The sequence below is a fragment of the Phoenix dactylifera genome, chromosome 16, assembly GCF_009389715.1.
Source record: "Phoenix dactylifera cultivar Barhee BC4 chromosome 16, palm_55x_up_171113_PBpolish2nd_filt_p, whole genome shotgun sequence".
Taxonomy (NCBI): Eukaryota; Viridiplantae; Streptophyta; class Magnoliopsida; order Arecales; family Arecaceae; genus Phoenix; species Phoenix dactylifera.
This window is the reverse complement of record NC_052407.1, coordinates 11,664,997-11,691,767: the sequence shown is the minus strand read 5'-3', so window position 1 is coordinate 11,691,767 and position 26,771 is coordinate 11,664,997. Positions and strand designations below refer to the sequence as shown.

The following is a 26,771-nucleotide window of genomic DNA, read 5'->3' as shown; positions in this document are numbered from 1 at the left end:
TGTGCAAATAAATAAATAAATAAATAAATAAAAAGAATTACATGTAAGGCATAGCAGTTGATCTTCCTCATATGAAGCTAATTTGGTTTGAAATCCTTGTTTTAGTCTATTCTATCACAATTGACTATTATAAAATGCATGCGGACCAGTTATGTTCTCACTCTCTCTCTACACTAATGACATCATAATGGTAGGTTCCATCCAATATCTATACTAGTATTAAAAAGTACTCCAAAGCGGTGCATGAAGCTGTGCCTCAGTACTCAGTAGATCTCCTTCCATGCCCATTGCATGCAGCTGAGTTCTACTCGACATGCAAGTAAAACACTGAATAAGTAAGCTAATATACTATTTTCCTTTTTGCGACATATTGCAAAGAGCCATAAACTTTGTTAACATCTAAAGGAGAGTGCATATCATAAAGGATCCCCCATACGATGCATTATAGAGGATGCTCTATGGAATTTTTCTTCATGTAACCAGACCTCGATAGGACAATGAAGCACGTACCAACATGTCAAACAAATTTCATACCATGCATGATTCTTTATTTTGAAAAAGAACAAACAAAATATGCATAAATGCAGGAAAAGAATGAAATGAACACAAGTGGAGTTTAAATGCGAGAGAATATAATTTGTATGATAAGCATATTATAACTGTGTTTGATTAATACACATAAGACACGAGACACTTTCTACTTGGATAAGTTCCAGTGATCACTTTCAGAGCGAAAGCTCTCTCTCTGGAGAAGATAAGAATCCTTCAGCTCGTTTTCTTGAGGTTATGTGACGGTCCACAAGCGGGAGAGCTTTCGTGGGCCACGTCTCACGTGAAACGGAGGTGATGCTTGCCTAGAACAGGTCTTCTGGCTCACAAATACCTCGCAGACCCAGAGAGAGAGAGAGAGAGAGAGAGAGAGAGAGCATCCCTAAATTTTGGATATTAAGATGTTGTGTTGTTTTCTGCTAGAGCCGAGTGGACTCGAGGCCAGAATTCCCCCACTTCTCCTTGTAATAGAAGAAAGAAGTAGGGAAAAAAAAGTCACTAAGAACACGGGGAAAGAACATTACAAGGAAATCAACTATAAAGAAAGAGAAAGAATGGCACTTTTAGAGTCCATAAAACCATGTACGGCAGTGACGAAGGAGGTGATGGTCTTGGCTTCCCATCCACAGAAAAACATATACTTAGTGCATAAAAGCTTCTTATAAAATTATGCCGCTCATCCGGATAATATTAACTTCAGCTGAAAAGTGCAACAGTGAGTCCACCACCGCTACTGAAGCAAATGCATTAAAACTCAAAACAAAAAGAAAAGAAAAAAAAAACAGGCACCAATCTCTCTCATGGGTCCCTGCCAACCAAAACCCTTGTCAGGTGTTAAATTAGCCAATAGATAAACCCACTTGCCTCCTCATCTCCTCTTTGCCACACACACTCCCGTCTCCCTCGCGAGTCGCAACAAAGAAGGAAACTAAAGAATTCTTCTTTTGATGCCTTGTTTAAGGAAAACCTAGTTTAGCTATGTTCTACTTTTCCTAACTCACCAATATAATAACAGAGAAAGGATGGAGGGAGATGTGGCCACTCTCAGTTTCCCCACCTCCTCTGTTGACCGGGTAAAGTTGCCTTACCACATTCTGGCCGAAGGTTAGTTAGTGTTCTTCATCTCCCCTTAAGTGGGCGGCATTGACAAAGCATTCATCAAGGCTAAGGCTAACTAAATGGCCATGGATATATATTAAACTATAGGTAGAAAAAAACAAGAAGAATCAAAGAGAAATTGAAGCTGACGCTCTGCTTGTCGGCCAGTAAACTCCTAAGTTATTAACGCGACCGTACTCGCAGCCACCTTCTTCCTCAATGAGACTGCATTGCATGGCAAGTGGCTTCACTTCACAGAGACCATGGTGCATCTTTGAACATCCATGCATGCAGCCACCGTCGTTTTCTTCCTAAGCTGGCGGCTTCTGTAGCCAATTGGTCTCGAACACTTGGCTCGTCATCATCTCGGGGGCGGCAGGGAATTCCAGTGATACAATGACCGATCGATGGAAGCAGCCCATTGATTGAAATTGATTGCTTCTAATATAGGTGGTGCAGCACTTGACCTCAACAAGAGGGCACTACACGTAATATCACGAAGCATCGCGTTCATGCCGTCCGCTAAGCCCACATTCTCTTCTCCCTCGACAGCGACTCAGCCAATCTAAACCATCAATAAATATAATTTTGCACCGCCAAAATACTTAAAAAAAATCAGCCATTGCCGACATCTTTTAAGATACATACCAATGCGAAAAAGCGTTTGTAGTTTTATTCCTGATACTTTCTAAAATATCGTAAAAGCGTCGGCTATACTATCGTCGAAAACTAATTTTACGACGTTTTTTGAAAGTGACGGTAGTTATAAAAGATACCGATACTTATATGTATTGCTAATCGCTGACACTTTTTTTAAAAAAGTGTCCGCAATGAAGCATCTTATATCAGCGATGGTTATTTGCGTCTCTAGTTCATGACACTAAAAAACATCGCTAATATATGTTTTAACGACGCTTTAAAGCATCGTAAGAGTTTTTTTAAATTATTTAAAAAAAAATTAAAACTCTGTATAGTGATATATACATCAGACACGCACAACAGAAGTCATATAATAACACATGTCAGAATCAAACAGATCATTCAAAATCTTTAAAATCTGTTAAATTTTTAATACCATGTCCAAAAGCATCTCCCTTATATCATCTTTTTCTACAGAATTTTTTTCCATGTTACTAGATCCAAAACTAGAGGTGTGTTCTATATAAGAAGATTGGTTACATGGAGACAGCAATATAATCTCTCTATGAAATATCCATTCAGTATAACCTTTTAGAAAATCATTCCACACCAAATGTTCTTCAACAGTTTTTGGAGCAAAAGAAGAACAATTTATATATTTTCAACATGGACATAAAATCTTTTCGTTCATATTAGTTTTCTTAAAAACAAATTTAATGAAATTCTAAACTCCATCCAAATCTTCTTTACTGCATCTCGACTTATTTATCCAACTTTTATCCATTTTATTAAAATACTGATTGAATTGCAACTTATTTAAAAAAGATAAACAAAAAAAATTAATATTATATTCCATAAAAAACATATATACATAAGTGTTGTATATATATATATATATATATATATATATATATATATATATATATATATATATATATATGCATAATAAAACATATATACTTTTTTTCTATACTGAAACATATACACCAAATTCTACGTCCAAATCCGCAATCACGTTTTCCATCGAGTCCAAGCTTTGGATCCCTTCAAAAACCACTCCACCAAATACAGAAAACAAAGGATGCAATAAACAAAGAGTAGTGATATTTTTAACTCAAACGACTGATAATCCACTCTTCAATAATGCCTACAATTTTAAGAACATGTAGGCAAGATTTTATATGTGATGGAGGAGGAGGCTGGCAAAGAGGCTGGTGACGGAGGAGGAGGCCGGGCAAGAGGCAAAGGAGTAGGCCGGGCGCTGAGAGAGGTTGGTGATGGAGGAGGAGGCCAAGCAAGAGGGAGAAGGAGGAGGTCGGGGGAGGCAGCGAAGCAGGAGAGAAAATTTAGAAGGAAATTTAGAAAGGATCATGCTGAGTCGAGCTAAGGTTTGGGTGTTTATAGCTTTCGATGACGTTTTAAAGCGTCATGGATTTTACGACGCTTAAAAAAAGCGTCGGAAAAATAGTTTTAACGTGCCAACACAAAGAAACATCGTCGGAAACCAAACAAAACGACACTTCTATTTAACGCTGGCAAAGCTGAGCCTGCTAAATCTTTTTTCGATGCTTCTTTCTAGCGTCGACAATATTCCATCACCTTTTCTGGTTATTCCTGCAGTGAAAGATATCCAAATTGCCAGCAAAGGTTGACCCTAAGAAAGCAAACAACTAGTCAGACTGATTAAATATTAGCTTCAACCTTTTGGCTACCGAGTCCAATTGGAAGACCGGCCATCTACCAATTAATGGAGGGTTCCCTCACATGTGGATCTATACAAGGTGGTAGCCAGATGCATGCTTTCCTATACGTTATCCTTCTCTTCACATTTTTCCTAAAAGTGTTGCGGACTAATCAATGGTGTGGTGGAGCTTTTGAAGAGGAAATATCAAAAGATGAATAACGGAAAACGGCAGCCCAGGCAAGACTCACCTCATGGATGACGAAACCTAAACCTAGGTGGTGGAGAAAAGGGGGAAGTGGCAGCAGCTTATGAGGACCGGCCCCAGTAGGTGATCAGCCTCTCCATTTCATTCCTTTTCTTTAGGACACTTCTCTACTGAGATAAGGAGGTGAGAAGGCAACGAACGTGGGAGTGAGGGAAAGTAATGATGTTATACTGGGGCAGGGGCATGAAAGATGCTGGGTGTCGGGAGATCCTCCAACCGTGCTAACGACTCCAGACACACACGAGAGTGAGTTAACGGCAGCAACAGCAAAAGAACTGCAGACAACGTCGTCGTCTGAGCCACTAATCTTGTAGGTCCGGGGGAAGTTCCTCCATCAAACAAAAGTATCTTTGATTGCTTTCAGTTTCAAGTAGTTAACGAACCAGCAAGACTTCTCCATCGTCCCTTCGATCCCACAAAAATATTAGTTCAAAAAACAAATTAAGGAGGACTTCTTTCCTTCCTTGTTGATCAAAAAGAGAGAGAGAGAGAGAGAGAGAGAGAGAGAGAGAGAGAGAGACGTGGACGTACACCGACCAATCAATAATCTATTCATCTAACTCCACCTGTCACATATTCGATGAAGGCCGCCATTCCCTATATAATTTGTCGTTCCATGTCAATGCCTTACTCTGCCTGTAACTTTGTGACAATTTCTCTCCTCTATAATAAAATCACAACCTCCAATAAGGCTCGGCCACGCTGCAGCAATCAATCACAAACAAACACATTCTAAGCAGTTCGGAACTCAAAAACAAAGCATCTGATTGCAGATGCAGAGGTTGGCGAGCGGTGGAAATCTACGACGCGGCGAACCCATGTCCCCGCTCCTCTCTCTCTCTCTCTTTTAGTCCCACCATTCAAGAGGAGTATCATTTAGCCACCGTAACCAGTCCAACCACAAAAAAACATGAATATGGATAAAAAAACAAAAGAGCAATCTCCATGCGTCTCTTTGTGGTTGAACAGGTCCACCGCTGATGGACCTGATCCAACCAATAAATAAGCCTATGTAACGCCACTTTCTCTGGCCCATCCCCCCCCCCCCCCCCCCCCGGCGTCCGCGCCTCTCTTTCTCTTGGAGGCAGCATTTAAGGAGAAGAGTATCGCTTAGCTACGGTAAGCAGTGACGAACAAGCCTCAAGGCCTATTTTACGTCACTTACAATTGCACGGAGCCCAACAAAATGAACCAACAGCCTGAGCGCACGAGGATCCAGACGTCCGGTGCCCCATTCCGCGCTCGGAGCCCGGAGCACTACCATATGCGACAAAGTTCGCCGACATCATTAGAATTCCACCTATAGGGTTAGCTGGAAAAATCTGAAGCTTCCAGCCAGCTACAGCGCTCACAACTGTTTGTTTTATAGGTGCCTCCATCTTTTAGTTTCCTTTAGAGAAACTTCAAAGGCAGTGTAGCATCATCCAAGATCACGACGCCAAACTAGTGGCAGCAAGGGATAGCGTATTTTCAACACGTCCGTTGTGTACACCAAGCTCAGAGCAGCATGGAAGGACGTTATCTATGCGAAACGAGTACTGAGCATGGACTGCATCCTTTTGGAGGGAGACTCGACTACTGTGATCGAGTAGGTCCAGAGTCGAGGATGCGCTGCTGAGGAGAGGCCGTTGCTCCACAACATCCGTCGACTTCTGAGAGAGTACGACTCCTATCTGACCATACATGTTTACATGAAGGCAAACTGTGCTTCTGACTAAATTGCCTCTGTTGCACATTATTCGGAAGATTTTATCTGGGTAGACCACGTATCTGCACCGAAGCCTCTTTGTAGCCATTTGTTCTCTGATTTTATTGGCTGCATTCATACCCGACAGGTATAAGCCATCGTTGCACCCGAAGAGAGGGAGAGAGAAACATGACTTGGAGGAGACGTGGCTCCACGAGACATGCGAGTGGGCCTCGGGGGATTAGAGGAGGGCCATGATGTGAGTTAAAAACAAAACAAAACAAAAAAACAAAAGAGGGAGGACGAGTGCCATCGAGCCACCTACAGCTAGCTTGCAAATTGGAGCTAACAAGTGGGGTCTTAACTCTTATCCATCCAACTTTGCTTCCACTTTGTGCGGTTTATTAACGGTCCCTTCAGGTGGGAGAGACTGTGATCTCCACTTCCCAGGGTACGGATGCACCTCCCTCACCCCTCCCAAGCACATTTTGGATAAGCTTGAACCATATTGGTGATGGTTGGAGTACTAGTATAGCACATGCAATACATATGATTAAAAAACCCTAATTTATCAAAATTGGTAAAGCATTATTTAAGATATTTAAGTTCCAAAATCATGATGTCGATAAAATCTCAACAGACTTTGTCTACCTTTTATCCGAATGAAAGAAATAGAAGAAAGAACCAAAAACAATTATAATCCCTTTGACTAGTTGAAGAATGATTACTACTAGAGAAAATGGTAAGCTAAAAGAAAAAAAAGTTACTCCCCCCGCGCTTTGTGGTACCCTTGTACATTATCCCATGCGACATCATGGAACAGCCAACAAGTATCTCAGGAAGACTTTGCTTTATGTATAACATGATACTTATGCCTTATACCTAGCTTTTGTAACTAGTCGATCTAAGAAAATTTTAAGATGCAATTCAAAAAATGATATACAAAAATATTGGCTCTTATTGTCTCAGCCGATTTAAGCTAGTATATACTGCGATGCATGCAGATGAGAAATTGATATACATCTCGATCAAGATATTCTAGTTTCTTGTGACCGCTTCACTATAGGTTTTTTAAATCAATGCAATATTACATGTTTGTGCTTGAAAGCAAACCTGACCTAGATTTATACTTCGGCCGATATTTTGATGTCACAATCATCATATGTATCTGATAACCTAAAATCCCAGTTCACCCCAGCAACGGCCATCCTGCTAGCTGAATTACTGGGATCTAAATTCCCTCCTCAAAAGCCCGAAATCGCATCAACATGCCACCTTAGAGCATATGCTGAAATAGAGTCAATGCACCTATATGAGATTCTTGTTAGATGTATGCCCTAGAAGCCAATCTGGCGGACACATTATTAATTCTAGGACATAAATTTGTACTTGACTTTATTATTATTGAATAATAAATGGGCATCTTTTTCATTCATATTGTTTATGTGTCTATGAATCGTCCAAGAAATTACTAAGATGATGATATATATTCTCAAGAGTTGAGAATTTGAGCCATGTATCATTGGTGATTAATTTCTAAATGCTCCTGATCAATGGATCATCACGAGGACGGTGATCGATCCGATCAGTGCACAGATCGCTTTCCTTATGGATGGACGAGACTCGAGTCCACAGTGTAGGGACACTGAAGTGAGAGTGCAGGTGCTTGTTAGAGAACAAGGGTACTGAGCGTGACCAAGACAAGAAGTCACTTGGATGTCTATCCACTCGTCAGTGACTTACTTGATGTTGCAGTAGTGTGACTGGTCCTTTGACCTGCGGTGCTTCGGCTACTCACAGTGAGGTTATTATAGTTTGACTGCACATATACATGACCTCTAGTCATATGGGTCCTTGTTGTGTAGATTGGCTGCAGTAGGTTCACTGTAGGAGTAGGGTATGCACTTACATGGAATCTATCGACCTTGATAGAAGAGGAGTGATCCTATGTGATTTATTAGACAGAGTTCTAAGACCTTGGCCAGGGCAATAATATACAGTGGACAAAGAGTTTTCCACTATCGAACTCAAGTCGAATAAATCTAGACATATGACAGACGACGGGGTTTGACGAGTTATCCATGACCTCCGGTCTGTAGGGATCCACGATAGAAGCACTGTATCATACAATTGCTGCACCTAGAGGTTCATCATTCTATTCTGCTGGGTGGCCACTACATACTGCTAGGTGTCACTGGTAGATGGTGAGACTCACAGGGATCAACTCGATGGTCGATAATCCCTGGTGAGTTGAGTTGGAATTGTTTCAACCCATTGAAAGGAGTTTTCAATGATATTGTGATAGAGATCATAATATATCTCACTACCAGTCAGAATGGAACCTATGGGGTCACACACATTAGAGGTATTGACCGATCCAATGGTTGAATGTGATTAGGAATCACAAATAATCAATTAGATTGATAAATGAAAACCCGCTAAGAGTTAGTGGCTAGAAGAAGGAATAATTGCAATCGGATTGTAATTTAATTTAATTAATTGGATTTAATTAATTGGACTTGATCATGAGTCCTACTTGGAGTGGGAATCATGGAGTCCTAATTGGATTAGGATTTCAAATTAAATTAGAGTCCTACTTGGAATAGGATTTCTAATGTCCTAATTGTCTTAGGGCTAAAATTTGAACAAGTCCTGATTAGATTAGGATTTTCTTAAGTCCTAATTAATTTTAAATTTAATCTAATTAATTTCATGACTCCTAATTGGATTAAGATTGAAGAGTTCAATAGAGTCATGGTTCAATTAAGTCCTAATTAGATTAGGATTGGGAGGAAATTGAAATAGGTCCATACAAGTCCTATTTTGACTAGGATTGGACTCATGCACTAGACCCAAATTAAATCACCCATTAATTTGATTAAGTGGCAGATTTAAATGGATAAGAGGGAGGGGAATATGCCCCTCCCTTTGAGCCATGCGTGGGAGAAAAAGGAGGGGCGCATGCCCCTCCTAGGTGGCATGAAATAGAGATAAGGATGAGCTCCTAAAAAATAGGAGCTCATCTTTATCCCTTTGCAATTAAAAAGGGAGCATGGAATTTCGGCCAAAATGAATGTTTTTCTCCTCATTCCAGCCGTGAGCACCCTCCTCCATCTTCCTCCTTTGAGCCACAATCAAGAGAAGAAAAAGAAAAGCTTGGGACGCCCTCTTCCTTCTTCATCTTGGTTCCAAAAAGGAAGAAAAAGAGAAAGGCTGCGGGTCTTGTTTTCTTCTTCCTAAATCCATCCTTCTTCTTCTTCCTCTCAAGCCAATCAAAGGTTGATTCAAAGGAGAGGACTTCAGCCATCCATAGCCATCTCTGCAAGGGAGCTAGCACCCCGGTGAGATCCAAAGGCTTCGATCGAGTCAGTACTTCGTGTGGATACCTATAGAGGCCGGACGCGTGTGCAGCTTCCACTGAGCCTTGATCAAATACCACGTAAATCAGATTTGCGGAGACCATCTACCCGCACAAGGTGAAGATCTGATCTTCTTAATGATTTTAAAATGGTTTAAAATAATTTAATTCTAATCTATCTACAAACGAAAGGTTTTAAAATACGTTCATGCGATGAACGGATCCCGCATATGTTTTTCCGCTGCAATCTGAAAATTATTTCGAAATTTTCATGGCATATGAGGGATCCTAACAATTCTCTACTTACACAGACACGACCATGTCATGGAACCCTACAAATGGATAACTTCGAAACAAAATACTGTTAAAAGCACTGCAGATCCAAGAACTAGCATAGCATCTCCTAGGTCAATATGATACCGTTGCCTTGACGCACTGATGACAGTAAACACACTGGAAACATTGTCAAACATTGAAGGATAATATACAATACACCATTAGGTTAAAGGAGAATCCAAGGATCATAGCCTCCGGCGTTTGTAGATATCTATGGTCCCATAATGGATCGACCATTATCTGAAAAGACATGCATCCCCACATGGGCAAATCTAAATGATAAGGATGCAGAGAGAGCAAAGACAGATCAGAAAAAGGCAAATTGTTTCATGCTGAGAATAGTAGAAAGAAAGCACGTGAGTTATGATGGAAAACATGCTTGCAGCTAAGCATGCATGCCCATACCAAACCTCACCGAGTCCAGAGGCAGTGGTTGCATCCTTTTTGCCCCACTTCCATCCACAAGTCACTGAAAGCTACCCATAAGCCAGCATGCCCCCACAGCCTGCTGTGGGGCAGGAAAACATAAACATGTGCATTCTTCCACTCATGGAGGAGATCAGGCTCCATGAAAAGAACGAGTGGCTGTGTCTGCTCGGCATTGCTCGTGCCAAAAGTTGATACCAAACCACAATCACATGCCATCCTGCCCGACTGCCTGCGAGCTGCATCTAAAGGTGCAGACACTACCCAGTGTCCTGCACATAGCAGGCTAAATTCTTGTTTCATGCTAAATGCTAATTTCTCGTATAGAAAAGAACAGAAATCCAAAGCGCACACATGTAAAAGAAGTGGTCTCCTTAAAAAGCAACAGAGCTACATGGCAGTACCTGCTGTTGTCTGGAAATTGAGGCAACCTGATCCCATATAATGCAGGGGGAAAAGCAGAGAAAAGAATACATACCAAAGAACGATCTGCTGAGTTGCGGTGACTTCACACAGAAACATGTGTGGTGTGTTGTGGAATTGATTGTAGGTTCTAGAAATTGAGAAGAGGAAATGGTGAGGGATGTAGCAATAACAATCAAGAGCAGGGGTAAGGGAAAGGAAGTGAATACAATGGATCCAATTAACACCACATTTTTTTAATAAGTCACTTACATTCAAAGGAAGACTAGAACAAGAACAGGGAAGGCCGAACCATCCAGTTACGGTTTTTCCCAAGCATTTTCCCCAAAAGACTAACTCGGTTTGGGTTGCACCAAAGCATGCATGCCCATATCTCTGAAACTAATTGTTTCCAAAGAGCTTATAGATTGAAACTATTGATTTTGGCATCTTCAGTGCTTTGTATTAGACAGAAACAGAGGTCCGTTGGGGCCCTCTTAGGGTTGAATATCGATCGGATACCATCCAGATCCATTTTCGTATCCGAATCTATCCGAATGTGGATAGAAATTTAAGCATCCAACTAATATCAGTATCCCGTAACCATATCCGTTAAAGAAAAATGGATATGGATATGGATAGACAACTATCTGATCTGTATCCAAATATTCAATTCCATTTGTAACCTTATTTAATATTGCATAGCACTCATAAACTTTTACAAAAAATAAATGACCATATTAACATACTATTAACTTAATTTATTATCCACTTAGTAATATCTTTGATTTTGTGGTCATAAAGTTTAATTATCTAATTTATATCCGCTTTGTATCCGTATCCATTTATGGATATAAATTTTTGCATCCGAGTAACATCTGTATCTGTATCTGTATTCGTCAAACAAAACAAATATGGATATGGATATGCTAGTATCCGATCCATATCCAATCCGATTTCAGCCCTAAGCCGTCTCTTTTATTTTGGAAATTTTAAGTGAAGTTAGCAACCTCTTTGCCGACTTTACTTAAAATTTTTAAAATAAAAAAGGGAGCCCAAAATTTTAAGTAAAATTGCAACTTCCTTGCCGACTTTACTTAAAATTTTCAAAATAAAAAAGAAGCCCCTATGGACCCTTGTTTCGAACAAAACATAAGTTTGGAGGCCAGAGTCCCTCCTTCGGCCCTTTGGGGGCCTTTGGAGCCCCTCCTTTGGCCCTCTAGGGCCCTCCGATGGCCTCGGAGCCACTCTTCCCTCTCCCTCCCCCCTCTTTTTTTTCTTCCATTCTCCCTCTCCCTCATCCTCTCTGTTGTGTCGGTACAGGCTCAACGCAGAATGGCATGGGGGCGTACCAAACCGTGCCGCCAGCCGACCGGTATGGGCTTCGGTATTGGCACGGTGAACCTTGCCTTAGAGGGTTTCCACTTACTGCTTAGGTCACCAATATGATGCCAGCCATAGGGGACCTTGCCTCTATCAACCATCAAGCCCCTTCATCACCTTTGGCCCCTCTGAATCTTCTCTGTCCCTCCATGACCAACCCCTCTGTGACCTCCAGCCTCTAATCGACGATCTTCGGCCCCAATCAACGATCTCAGGCTTCGAATCAACAATCTCCAGCTCCTAATCCACCTCTCCTTCTTTAGTAGATCTTCTCTATACTTTCTTTCTCTTCCTTTCTCGCTTACTCTCGCTGCACTTGATCATCACTGTGTCTACCATGTGTCAATACAGTATGGTACAATACTGTATTGACCCAGTACCTAATTGATATAGGCCATGATGCTGGTATTGTGAACCATGGCATAAACATTATATTTATCTATTGTTTTCTTAACACCAACCATCAAAAATTCCAACACTACCTTGGACCTCAAATGTCTTTCAACTTAAGAAACTGCAATTGTTTCAAAATTGTTTTGGTAAAAACTTATAAAAGGTTGCAAAACTAGTCTGATGCCATAAAGATACTTTGTTAAAGCCTTCAAGCTATCTTTTTCTAGAAGAACATCCATTGTGTCTATGCCCATTTGTACGAGCAAAGCTATTTCTTTGAATTGTTATGAGCTAAGATTTTAGAAGTGCCGAAATTACTAAAATTAGAATACAATTCCACAAATATGAATGCCAATTACTCAAGGTGAATCCTTTGTTTGTTGTTTATGTTTACGTCCTCCTGGAGAATCATAACACCACTATGCAAAACAAGCAAGTTAATTTATAGTGCCAGTGGATGGGGCGACCAAGCGACGAGCAGGACTTTGTTCCTTTTCCCTCTTCCTTTTTCTAAGCAAGTGGAATGGGTTGATTTCTTCCTATCATGAAGGAGAAAAAACCAAATAGATGGGAGAAGGGTCCTCGCAATGCTATTGGATAGAGATATAAGGAAAGCTTAATGGGATAAATGATGCAGGCCAAAAGTATCCCATATGCATAGGTTCATGCGAAGGTCAAACAATCAACACAAAGACAACATGGGTGACCCTAGGGTGCAGGTACGCCGTATCGTATCGAACCGGGTGGTATGGGCAAAGTGTATCATTCCGGTTCGGTATCGGTATATGGTACGGAGAGCATATCAACCCTCGATACGCTGCATAAACTCCATATTGTATTGTACCAATACAATAATAGCATGGCACTGATACAGGGCCTGATATCGAGACGACGTATCTTGTTAGGGAGTCCTATTTTATGGCCAAGCATGACCATGCGATAGCGCTTGACTAGCAGGCAATCAAAAAGCTCAAAATTTTGGATGTTAGGATGTGCCATGGGTACTAGCAACTTCCAAGATTCATTAAAAATGGCACAAGAAGAATTTCAAAAAGAAACCACTTCCATTGTGTCTGCAATTAAGTACGCGTTCCAATGATATTTAAACCATATCAATCATAGATTAGATAAGAATGTATAGCCAAAAAACTGAACTTATATCAATGCAATTCAAGTTAGTAATCTGAAGGCATTGTCAGACCACTATGTAAACATTTTGGACGCCAAAAACCTGCCATCAGTGGTATTTTTAAGTTGTCATCAACATAGGACTCATCCAATGGTAGTTAGGATGCCATCAAATCAATTGACAGCATACAAATCACCATAGACCATTTTTGTATCTAGAAGTGCCCTTAAGGCATAGGAATTGTTTCTAAAAGCCTTAATTTGGATGTTCCTCAAGTCCCAGTCAAGTTTTATGGGATCCAATATCTCTATTAAGATCCGGAGTACCAGAACCACCACCCATGCTAGTAGGCTGGGGGTACGGCGTAGTATGGCTCGTGCCATACCATTGCGGCATGAATCGGCAGGGAAACCAGCAAAGGAGGGGGAGAGGAAGGAGGAAAATAGAGAGAGAGGGAGGGAGGGAGAGAGGAGGGAGGGAGAGAACATCGCAAAGAAATAGAGGCGAAGGAAGGGCCAGGAAGAGAAGGAAAGAGAGGAGAAGAGAGAGAGGGGGGATGGGAAGGAGAGAGGAAGAGGGCAGTGGTGAGCGACGGTTGCATCTCTCCTCCATGTGTCAAAACAGGGGCAGAGCCCCTATCTTAAAAGGAAACAAGGGCTTCAGCCCCCTTTTTATATTTTTTTGATTTTTTTAAGTAAAGTCGACAGCTACTATCGACTTCACTTGTTATTTTCTTTTTTTGAAATTTTTAAGTGAATTTGGTAGCAGCTACTAAGTTCACTTAAAAAATCAAAAAAACATATATAACAAAGGGACCGAAGCCCCTATTTCCCTTTCGAAAGAGAGATTTTGTCCCTGTTCCAACGCATGGAGAGAGGGCTTTGAAAGTACTCACTCACCCCTCCCTCGGCCATGTTCTAATGGTTGTCGCTCATTGCCATCCTCTCTCTCTCTCTCCCCCTCCCTTCCTCCCTCTCTCTCCCCATCTTTCGCTCTCTTTTCCTCTCTTTCCTTCTCGCTCCCTCCCTCGTTGGTTTCTCAATTTCATGGCTGGAACTGACATGATCCGCTGCTGATGCGGCTTGATACTTCCCGAGCCGGGCAGTTCGGAATGGTTCTATCTTTTTTGGTCTTTCTTGATGTAAAGACCTACTTCCTTCTTTTGTTATGTGGTCCCTTGATCACCTGCATACCGCGACCACCTTTTGAAATGTTATATTCTACTATTTAATATCTAACTTTAACTACATTCTCTAGTTTCATCATTCTTATTTCTTTGTGCAATTAGATACAATAAATTATTTTGTCTAAAAACATGGTACCAAATATGATGTAATTCTATCTATAATAACCTTCAATCTCCAAGACTACATCAAACTGATATCGATCTCCAAGATCTACAATAAATGCACAAAGCCACTCTTTTACACCAAGGTGAGCATGTGGTGAGGCAGAATTACTGTTACCTATTTAAGTTTCAAGAGGATCAAGAGTAGTTTGGGTTTTAATGGTCAATATGTATTATTGTAATTTCTAGATTTATTCATAGGTTACATTTTCAGTTCTAGTCTCTATTTTTGAGAGCCCTATTTTAGGTATAGGTTGTCTGGGAATCTTTTCAAATTGCGGAGATTGAATTTTAAGATTTTTTTTGATATCATCCTTTTTGGGGTTTGAGTGGAATCTATAATTTGCATTTTTTAGAAAGATTTTTGCCCGCTCCAAGCAGGAAATGTTGGAGGAGATATCGACGGCTGGTATATATCGACGGCTGAAGATAATTCATCATGTATGCATTTTCGTGTACTAGCTAAAGCATTACGTATGTCTGGTGGAGATCATATTCATGCGGGTACAGTAGTGGGTAAACTGGAAGGGGAACATGAGATGACTTTGGGTTTTGTTGATTTATTACGTGATGATTTTATTGAAAGTGAATCCGATGGATGTTCTTTCTTTCGAGAAGACTGCTTTTCGTGGAGGGAGATAAGCGGATACTTGCTTGCCAGTATGTTCGGTCTATGGTTTGGTAACGACTGGGTCTACACCCTATGTCGTGCATCATTCTGCTCGCCGGATCCGGCCGGTAAGAATTTTGCATGGTCGTTCGCGTCTCTTGGCTAAACTTGAACCCGTTCTGAACGATCCATCCATTTTTCAACTGGTTTCCTCCTTTCTGAACTTGTCTATTCTTGATGAGGACGGAAGAGATTGGTCAGCAGAGGCTGGGGTACCGGCTGTAGGCCTTCTCGCCAGCGTGTTATTCAATTTCTGACTTTCTAGTCAGATCGTTCCTGCGTTTCGGATATTCAGTCTCATTCGAAGCTTTAGACAAGGGTGCTATTGAGATATTGGGCCCTTATGGTATCTCGTACACATTCCGACGATTGGCCGATTTGACATTCCTTTCTTTTAGGATAGTCTTAGTTTGAGCAAAGGTCAGGAGGAAATTTACAAAAAAGAGAGCCCCAAATCGAACTTCTTGTCGCTGAAGCATGGCCAAATGGCTGGACAAAGTCACTGAAGGAAAGCAGCCCATGCATATTTGAGAAATACAAATGGTTGAAATTCAAATATTGGAAAGCAACGTGCTGATTTCACCACCAAAAATCATGTCATATGCTGATCATGACTTCTCAGGGCAACTGACACCTATGGTACTCGGGTACATCTGTACAGTACTGACCACTCCCTCCAATCTATTGTTTATGCCCCACAAAACCCCCCTGTCTGAGCTCCAAATCCCTTCAGCGACTTTGTCCATCCATGTAAGTCTAGGTGCCCCATCTCCTTTTGCTTTGTTTGCAATTAATGCACCACCAAAGCCCACTATTCCCAGCCCACCAAGAACCCGACATGCCCCAACTTTGGTAATTAATACGAAAATTTGCATCCCATCCACTATAGACCTACACACAAGCTGAAATTTGCAAGAGCTTTGGGCTGCTCAGCTTTGGCTTGTTATACGAAGGGGTATCCAAACTCAACCCAAGCAAACATGATTACAACTCCCAACCCATTTTTCTGATACTGAAAAACTACTTTGGAAAACATATTGGCTGCATTAGGGTATGCACTCCTTGGACTCATAGTGGACCCTTTCACTCATCAAATTCAAGTCAAATCCAGTTAAATTTAAATTAAGCTCAATCAAGTCCATATTTCATAGGACCAGACCAGAATAGTTAAACTGCTGAAAGTCAGATCTGGTCTAAAAAATTGTGTTGCATCCATGCTGAATCAAGTTCCATAAACCCATATAACCTTATTGGAGAACTGATTTTAGGTTATATAGACAAAGTAAACCATGGATCCAGTTTCATGAGAGTGGCATCAGGATAATTCCATGTCTCGTGCCCCTCTATAAACAACTAACCAATAATCAACAAGTTAATTGCTAGCCCAACCAACCAGACTAAAAATTGAATATTGAATTTCAAGTTTAGTGCTGATGGATCACTTCAGTTTCGATGGTTTCGTGATTTTCTGTACAATTTCTACAGTTATGCAAGGAAAGAGAAAGGAAAAAGTTTATAAAATTTAATGAAAATTAAAACATGTCAGGATTTACATACCATTTTATAGTATAATGAACTGTCTGTGACCCTTGTTTGTATCGTCTTTAGATTACGCAACCTGAAAGCATATAAAAACTGTTGAAGATTTTAAAATATATATATGTGCAGTAAAAACATTAAATGCATAAATCTCTTGAAAAATTAGAACATGGACTAGTTACCAATTTAAGTACTAGGTCTTAGCTCATAAGAATTGTATACAATATGTCAATGAGTTCATTTTGAAAAAACAAGTTCTTTCTACAATTATACAGCATATCATAACTTGTGAATTTCAGTTGTCTAGTGTGTAAATAAGGTCTGAACAATCTTGCTTAAATGGTACCGATTGAAAAACTTTAGTAACAAAAGCTAGAAAAAGACTGAGCTTCAATCATTTCTTTTTTCGCAACACCATGCCTTATGCTTTCAGATCTACTCAAAACTCATAAGATATGAGATCTATCCTGCAAACGTATCTCCAAGAGGCTAAGCTTATCAGCTATAGGAAAGCCCAACAGAAAAAAGAAAATCAGGCATTAACATAAAATAAGGCTTTCTGCCTGATAAAGATCAATTAGAGCTGAAAATTGTTAGTTTTGGCTAAAACCACCAGAACAAGAGCCGAATTAGGTAGTTTCAGCCAGAAATGGCTGAAGGTAGTGGAGATGTTGAAACTCAAGCTGCAGATGCATTTAAATGGCTGTAAAATATGATGGACAATAATTAGGGCCTGTGAAGAAGCACAATTAAACAGTAGATGTGATAGGTAGCTTCCTACATTTTTTTTTTATCATTGTGACAGGGGATGGTCTTGGAGATAGAACGATTGAAATAGCTGAGGACTTCTAGACTAATAGATGCTGCAATTTTTTGATTCTTGATTATTTTAGGTTTAACCAAGGAATCAAAGTTTATAGTGGTTGGTTGCACGATGCAAACCAGAAACAGTAAAGAAAATACTATAGGTTTCAAAATGATACTAGAAGACAATGAGTAGCAAGTTGTGATTTTTCTGCATGTGTTGGATATATGTCAACAAATATTGTGAAAAAGGATTCCAAGAGATGTAGATGGGCATTGAGGTGACAACATTATGAAGTCTCCACATACTTATACCACATGATAGTATGACATAGCCAATACTAACATGGCCATACCCGGAGGACCTTTGTGTCACTATTTATGGTCGTCAATATAAAGCTAAATTACGAATCAGAATAATCGTGAAAGGAAATGAACATGGCAATTTTATTACTGATATGCAGAGAATAAACATACCAAAGACCAAAGTTTGCCTCTCTAGCAAAAACAAAACGTTTTACAAACAGCTGGAGGGTCCTATCATGGCAAATGGAGCTATACTGAGGCCCCATTTGGGGGAGCTGTTGGCAGTAGAGTTTTTAGAAGTAGAGATTTTGGAAGTAGAACTTTCTGAAGTAGAGCTTTTACAAAAAGTTGTTTGCTATTTGGTAACTACATTTCTAAAATGTTGTGCCACTTTAAAATGTGTTTGGTAAACAAACTGAGAAAGTACTTTTGGCATGATAAAATGACCATAAAGGACATTACATAGTATTATACAACAGAGCATAATAAAATATAAGCATTAAAGGAGTACATATTCTGATTGCAACAATTAGGGCACATATAATCATTTTTTTCAGTGTAGTGGAAAATCGCTGCACCTATTCTGGAAAAAAGATGGTAGAATCCTGCTTGTTTTAACTTTACTACCGTAATTTTTATTTACTGGGTCCCATTTCGATAAAGCTAAAACTATACTGGATTTTATGACTTCGAAATGGAAGCGAGAAATCAGGCACTTACTTTGCCCAAGTAAGAGAGATATGTTTTTGTACATTTATTTAGATTAATTCATAGTTTATGGAAAAAATATATGGCGGACATTTTAGTCAAGCATATGGTTTGACCATAGCCACCTACTATTTAATCATGCACCTCAATAATACCTACACATTAACTTGTTATATCTATAATGCAAAGATCACTTTTGTCTCAGTATCTTACAACTAGCAGTTATTGTCTTCCATGTACTATGATTTGGTGTAAGATTCTTAGTTCCCGCAAAAGTTTTGCATCCACAAAGATTTAGAAACAGCAATAGATACTTCATAAGTGCATACAAGCTAATCTAAGTCCACATTTTTCATTCATTATTGCATTATCACATCATTCATAGTGAATCAGTATATTCCCTTAAAAAGGTGTTCAAAATCATACAGCCAGATTCCTTATCTTACAAGCTGTCTGAAATCCAATGAGTTCATTAACACAACAATGCTATAGAAATTTCAGATTAGGTAACTATTCTTGACCATTTAAACAATTATACTGCCATCTTATATCTTGAAATTTATGGTCAGCAGCCACCAATCTTGGAAAGTATCATCTTGAAATTTTGAGTCAATGCTTCAATCTCCATAGAAGAGAAGAAGGCCCTTGATTTTTATGCTAAATCGGTAATCAACAAAAGAATTGTTATTTAGATCAAGAAAAAAGAATTTTTATATAAAGGAGCGGTGCAGAAGGAGACTTAGTCTTGGAGCCGAAGAAGAAAGAAGGACAAATAAAGAAAAAGAGAAAAAAAAAATGGAGAGAAATATACACCAGTTGGGCATGGATCCAAATCGATTTGATCGCTCGCTCTTCTCTGATTTAAAATGTGAGAGATGACACCATCTTGTTGTTCTTGCTCCGATTAACTTCACAGATGCAAATGCTACGGGACTGGACATTACAACAAAGAGACAAGAGAAAGGTAACAATAGGAGACGGCAAGGAGGAAGGAGGGGTTGGCTTGTGAGGGGTGGTGCAAGGGATCTATCGTTTCTCTACTATCCATTAAGATATGCATAGGATGATATGTTTTTGTTTATTTATTTAGATTAATTCATGGCATTTTGGAACATTATATGGAGTGTGTTGTAGTCAATTATATAGGTACAACCAAAACCTCCAATGACCAAAGTCCCCAGTCTTTGCTTTTAGGATCAGTATTATGTATTTAAGTACATGATGATTTTATGGCTGGTTGAAACAAATATTAGTGAAACCACATGTTCTATGCAGTACCTACATCAAACAACCATCCTGCATGAGGCAAACACCAATAATGCCTCCAATGTCACTGGAAGCAACTCCAATAAATATCTTGCCCCACATAAAAGGGCATGCAACAATAGCCTCCATATTCCATAGTGGTGACAGGTCTTCTTGAATATCTAATAATTCAAACTTCATAGTAGGTCTGTTGTACCGACCATATCGATGTACCGGTGAGTACGGTACCGGTACGGTATTGGTACCATATCGAACCGAACCGATACTGTACCGGTTCGGTTGGTTTGGGCCAAAAGCCAAAAAAAATTTGAGGTCGGTACGAGCCGATCGGTACGGGCTGGTACCGGTTGCGAATAGTAGGAACCGAAAAATATAGTTGTACCGTACTGATACCGGCCCGTACCGATCAGTACGGCAGATCATACTTCATACTACAAAGCATGTGAAATAATATCCCTGTCCCCATCCTCCCTAGTAATAGAAGTTGGTCCCAAGAAAATCTATTTAGTCAAAGGGATAAAGCGAACTTAAATGTATATCAGAAGACATTCCCATATGAACTAAAACTTATCTAATATTCTTCCTAAAATCATCCGCAAGTACAATCTTGCTTAGCATAGTTGCACACAAATTTTAACATATCAAGGGTGATAGAATTCTAGATGCCGAAAGCATGGTGCTCTCGTTAAAAGAGAATCATGACCTTTCACACATACTAGAAGTTCCTTCATTAACTATTTTGTCTTCAAGGGTGAGCCCCCATCTTCCTAACAGTTTTAATCCCTTTAAAATGGAGGACCTTAGAAAAATACATATTGATCCATCAAATCATGGCATTGACATCAGCGGAAACATTAAGAAAGAGCAAAAAATACTTGAGAAAGCTCAATATCCCAATACAAAGTTCCTTTCAGAACATCATGTTCTTCTCTTTGCCAGCATTGAACTTATCATTATCCCAAACCGTTCATTTCATCACATGATGTATTCCATAATAAAAAGCATTAAAGGTGGCACTAACCCTCTAATCATTTTTTTCTGAAAATAACTTAACTAATCACATAATATCAGAAGCCATCAACTGCTCTGTCCTAACATTGACAACACAACTATTTCCCCACAAAAGAAGCATCTAGCTTCTCAATATCCTAAAAGCTCATATCTGCTGCCTTTTACTTGAGAAGCCCCTAAAATCTCCATTCCCTCTTTAGTACTATAGATAGATCTTGCAGTAGTTTCTGAAACAGTGATCTACATAACTTACAAATGATAAACCAGAATACCAGATAGTTATCGTGAATACTTTTCACTAGATCAACTCTTCCTCAGAAAGATGAGCCAAATATTTTATCATTCTACAGCTTTATGTACTATTTCCAACAGAGAATCCCAATCATACAATTCCCAAACATCCAAACAGGGCCCCACATATTCAACTAGCAATTTATAATCAGCATTAATTTGACCAAATCTGTAAGTCAACACCAATCTCATCATCTTAATTTCTACCAAGCAAATAATAACATCAGGTTCTGACATCCACTTAAAGAAGATCAAAAACAACTTTATATTTCATATTCTCCAGGTTGTCAATACTAAACATTGGGGCATTATTTGTGCACAAGTTAAAATTTGGATCCATGTCCGTTTGACTTACTGTTCCACCAATCACCATACCCTATCAACCTTCACGTACATTGCTAACAACTCCACTTCTGTGCAAAGGAGGGAGAAATAAACCTCATTTTTTTTACAGAAAAGAATAAACAAGAGCGAAAAGATCAGTTAGCTGGAATTGAAGTTTCATTATGAAAACAGAACACTTCAGCTATGCAACTTTGACCCATATCTCATCCTATCCATCACATGCCATATTCTATCCCAATTCACACTTTCAAATTTTTATAAGATAAAACAACATTATACAACAATTCAAGGATGCAATAATTGAACAAAAAAATGGCAGTGGGAACCAATAAAGAGGTCTTGCCGTTTCAAAATAAGTATTAAACCTTCTGATTAGCTCCTTGAAAATCATATCATGGTTTTGATGTGTGCTTAATATCCTTGACCAAAGGCATCTTCCTTCTTTTGAATATGAGAGAGAGAAAACACGTGATTCACACGTGAAAAAAAAAAAAAAACTCTTTCATTCAATTCCCTTGTAAACAAGCCCTACTAGCCTTTATATAGGCAACATAACAAAAGCAAATAAACAAAATACCCTGCAGAAGAAAAGACCCAAAATACCCAACAAATAAACTCTGTCATAATCTATCACCCAGCCAAAGTGTCGCCGGGTGGGCTTCCCTCCTGCATCTGCGACTATACACGTGCTTGATCGATGATCTAGGACTGGTGTCCGCACCGGCAGGTAGATTCCTTAAAACAATAACATATTCAACAATATAACTCATCTTCAACAAGAAACAAGAAATCAACTATACAAGTAACCATCCTCAAAAATCATCCATCCATCTAACCAAGAAGCTCATCGTCAACATTTGTCATCTCAGTACCAGACCCGTACCGGTACCATCCTATTATAGTGTCCGTACGCAGTATGGTACAAAACGGCGAGCATACCAAGTGTCGGTACAGTACGAAACTACATACTGGTTCGACACCGGTATGGTACAGTATGGTAATGGTACAATTGGTATGGCAAACCTTGCTCACCCTTCTTATCTTCTTATCACAGCAAACAACCTGAATAATCTATGTCCATACCAACTCATCCTTTTCTATCCAATCATTACTTTAAATCATGAGCAAATATCTCATGTTAAGCTCCTCAAAAATCCAGTTTTCTCTCACTTGTGCATCACTTGCACAAGCATATAAACAAGATTTCTCTTCACATCCCATATTTCTTCTGCATTTTGAGTTCCTACTCAAACTCAAAATTTAAAATGATAATATTTATAGCATCTCATGTTATTACGTAATTGCACTAATCAAACCTAGAATGCAACCCAACATTTAAATTTACAAGGTTCAAGTCCTGCTAACTTGATCCAAAAGTATAGCCACAAAAAAAAATTCCATGATCATTTGGTCCTTTTATGAAAAAAATAAGGAATTCAAAACTTGTCAATCTTAAGCATTACCAAAATCATGTACGAAGTTGGTGATCTACATTTTCATAAGTGCCACATCAATCAAATTATCTCTTAATAATGAAAGATAAAGCATGTGCCTTTATTGAGCATGATATTTCCCGCTTCAAAGGAAAAGTAATCACAATTTAAATCACCTTTAATGCACTAAGGATCAATCCATATAAACCCTACTTATATCACTCCACAAAACCAAAATGCCACTTAGTCTACCTGCTGTCATGCAAAGACTACCACTCACAGGATTATCCCTCTCATTTGACTCTAAAGCTTCTCCTGCAAATATGAAGCAGTATAGCAAAAGATAAGTACGGTTTCTCTCTCTGTCATACATAGAAACCCTACTTAAATCACTCCACAAAACCAAAATGCTACTTAGTCTATCTGTTATTATGCAAGACCTCCACTCGCAGGATCCTCCCTCTTATTTAACACTAAAACTTCTCCTTCAACAAATATGAAGCAGATTTACTCCCAGATAGAAAGCAGATTTAGTTTATATCAGCCAAGAAATCTTGTCATCATAGATGTTTTCGCTGCCTTCTTCAACAGTCATCCGTTAAGGGATAATCTTCATTAAATATTTGAACTCCTTTTTGTCACAAACTTCTCAATACCAGCTATATAAACATTACATACTTTTGCAAGTCCACAGCTTGGACTAGTCAAGAAAAGATAAAGTAAGACAGAAACTCCACACACACACACACACACACAAAAAAAAAAAAAAAAAATCCATGCTGCTTATTAGTAACATTAGATTCTTCTCCATGCTGATAACCTGCATTATGTCAGATACTGTCTGTCAGTGATAGTTGCAATAGAAGAATTGCACATCATCCGTCAACATGCAAATTAAAAAAAAATGTCTGTTACATATGCGATGAAGCAAGATTCCTAGGAGTACAAAAGTCCTGCTAAATTCCACCGGTTAAATATAAGCACTCAACACTCAGCACATGCAAATGGATGGATCTTTAAGGAAGTGTAAGCCCATAAAACAAACACCACAAAAAAAACAACCATCTATAATAGGAAGAAGAAAAGAATGATTAAGGAAGTGCATAATGATTATTTACTTATCATGAAACTGCCACTATATCTCGTCTATCTTGAATGACTACTGAAAAAAGCAATATAATAGGTAGTATGGTGGGAATGCGACATTACATCCAGCTTGTTCTTCTTTAAATGCCAAATTCTAAGTAGCCTGTCCACCACCTCTCCCCAAATAATTCAGCAAGTAAATTACCAAAAGTAACATCTCCAATAATGAACACCAGGGTCAAGAAACAGTTCTATGACCCTAAATATCTAAAACTGCACTTCATCACTTAGCATCTATTCCAGTCTTGATCACGAGAACAGAAAACCATGACCCATAACATCAGAAAGATGGACAAAAAGAAAACTTCAACAGAAATGGTAATGAGGGAGCGCCATTATGATCTTCGGATGTTCCGCAGCAAGTATCACAATCTCACAAAATCTAATGAACATAATGAACCCATACATCAAATTAAAAAAAAAAGAGGTCTAAAAGAAACAAAAGAGGTGAGAAAACTGCAGAGATATCCAAAGCAAACAGAAATTAGGAAGAAATAGCGGACAAAAAGAAATTAATCAAGAAGAGAAACAGAACCCTAACCTCCACAAATTGCCATCTCCCTGTCCAGTAACTACGTCTCCAATCTGATGAAGAAAATCTTGCTATGATTAATTAGATATAGAAAAGAGAAGGAAATCTGGGATTGAGAGCTGTTACCGTGAGGCGATCGATCTAACATTTCCTTTCTTTTCTTTATTCGCTCTCCTCTTCGTTCTTGGAATTGTTTTGCAGGACAAGGAGAGGGAGAGAGAAGGCAGCAGCAGAGGAAAATAGAAGAGCAACCGACTGAACTGCCCAATGTGTCGCTTTTCTTCGTTCCTCGATCTCTTTCTCTCTCGCCTCAGTCCCTTTCTCGCCAGCTACTAAAATGCCATCCTCGTAAGTGGGTTGATGGCATGTTACGCCCACATCGAACGAAAGCTCAGTGCGTGACGCCCCCACCAGGTCGATTTTCAAATTATTTTACTAAAAATTTGCTGGCTACAGTACACAATGGAAACTGCCAACTTTTAGACCTTAAATTTTCACATCAAAAAAGCTGTCATCTGGAAATCAAAATCTGAAAATTTGACTACGAACATATAGGTTAAAATATGTTCCTTAAGACAATAATCCACGATATTTGCAACTGAAATGATTATTTTCAAAGATAAATTATATCCTGCATTGTGTGCACCAATATGATCATACACCATACCAATAAGAACATTTTATTTTTGTCGACTAATCATTGAGATAAATGTATGAGAAATTGAACCTCTAAGAATAAGAGGATCTGATTGGCGTGGTGCACGATCATGTGGTGCACCTGACGTATGATATAACTTTTTGTTTCTAGGATAATATTGGCCAGGGTAGGAGCCATGTTATGGTGGGGAAGGGTTCCCCCTCTTCTAATCTGAAAATTTTCTAACCAGGGGTTCATTATATAATATAATAACCTGATAGGTGGCAGTCCACTGGGTCCCATTGTTGTTCCCCCTCAAAGCATATTTGTCTTAGATGTGGTCCTCCTACCTCCAGCTCACTCTATTCCCCACTTCCCACGAGGGGCCTTCTCTTGTAGATTTTAAATTCCCAACAAGAATCTTGTGTTTGAGTGAATGAATAAAATTCTATTAGAGAGTGCTACATTTTCGTCCTTTCCGGTGCTTTTGTTGTTGGGATGCACGGCACATTGGGTCTAGCTCATGTGGGTCTCATGAAATCAAGAAAATAAAAAAAGAGAAAAAAAGAAAGGAAGGAAGTCATTTTTTGCCATGAAAGAGCCGCCCTATTCCTTTGGGATTCTGATTACTCTTCCATTCATGTGGGAGTTATAGAGATTCTTCTTCTTCTTCCCCTCATGATTCTAGGGTTTAATTTATACCTTAAGAGCAGTTCTTTTGTCTAAATTTCTTCGAGCTTGGCTTGTTGTTGGCTGTTATCTGGTGAGGTAACCTTTGTATTTATCTCCAATTAATGTATACCTCAAATTCTTGGGCATTATATTTGAGAGGATCTTATTGTAATCACTATTTTATTGCCTCGTGATTTTTTTCTCCATAGAGAGAGGATTTTCTACGTAAATTTTGATATTTGCTCTTTCGCTCAATTTTATTTTGTTTATATTTGTGAATTTGGGACCTTCAAAATGGTATCAGAGCGAGGATGGTTCTCTAGTTACAATGAATATGGTAGGGACAACATTTGAGATTGGTGAGGATGATTTTTCTCTGTAGCAAAAGAGAATGAAAGATTTATTAGTGTAGCAGGGTATACATAAGCCACTATTGGGTAAAGAAAAAAAGCCAGAAAAGTTGTCTGATGAGGATTTTGAAGAGAAGAATAAAAGGGTTGCTAGTGTTATCTGGCTTAAGCTGGAGAGCTAGAGATTTGGCAAAAGCTGGAGAGCTTGTACATGGCAAAGCATACGACAAATAAGCTATATTTGAAGAAACAATTATATGCACTTCAGATGGAGGAGAGCATGAGTTTTTTGGCACATCTAAATGTGTTGAATGATCTGATCATGCAGTTGGCAAACACCGATGTGAAAATTGAAGAAGAAAAT

At 39.1% G+C, this 26,771-nt stretch overlaps 1 long non-coding RNA gene across 3 annotated transcripts; it reads right to left on the bottom strand.

The window, feature by feature from the left end:
* Positions 1-25,287, bottom strand: LOC103705743. 3 transcript variants are annotated; one of them, XR_005506545.1, is made up of 4 exons: positions 24,875-25,277; positions 24,758-24,801; positions 16,925-16,985; positions 1-304 (listed from the first exon to the last, which is right to left on the bottom strand). It is a non-coding gene; the product is annotated as an uncharacterized LOC103705743 (long non-coding RNA). The 3 variants fall into 3 exon arrangements; XR_603830.4 differs by lacking the exon at positions 1-304 and adding an exon at positions 6,760-7,210 and having other exon boundaries at positions 24,875-25,285; XR_603829.4 differs by lacking the exon at positions 1-304 and adding an exon at positions 15,159-16,835 and having other exon boundaries at positions 24,875-25,287.
* Positions 25,288-26,771: the final 1,484 nt, after the last annotated feature.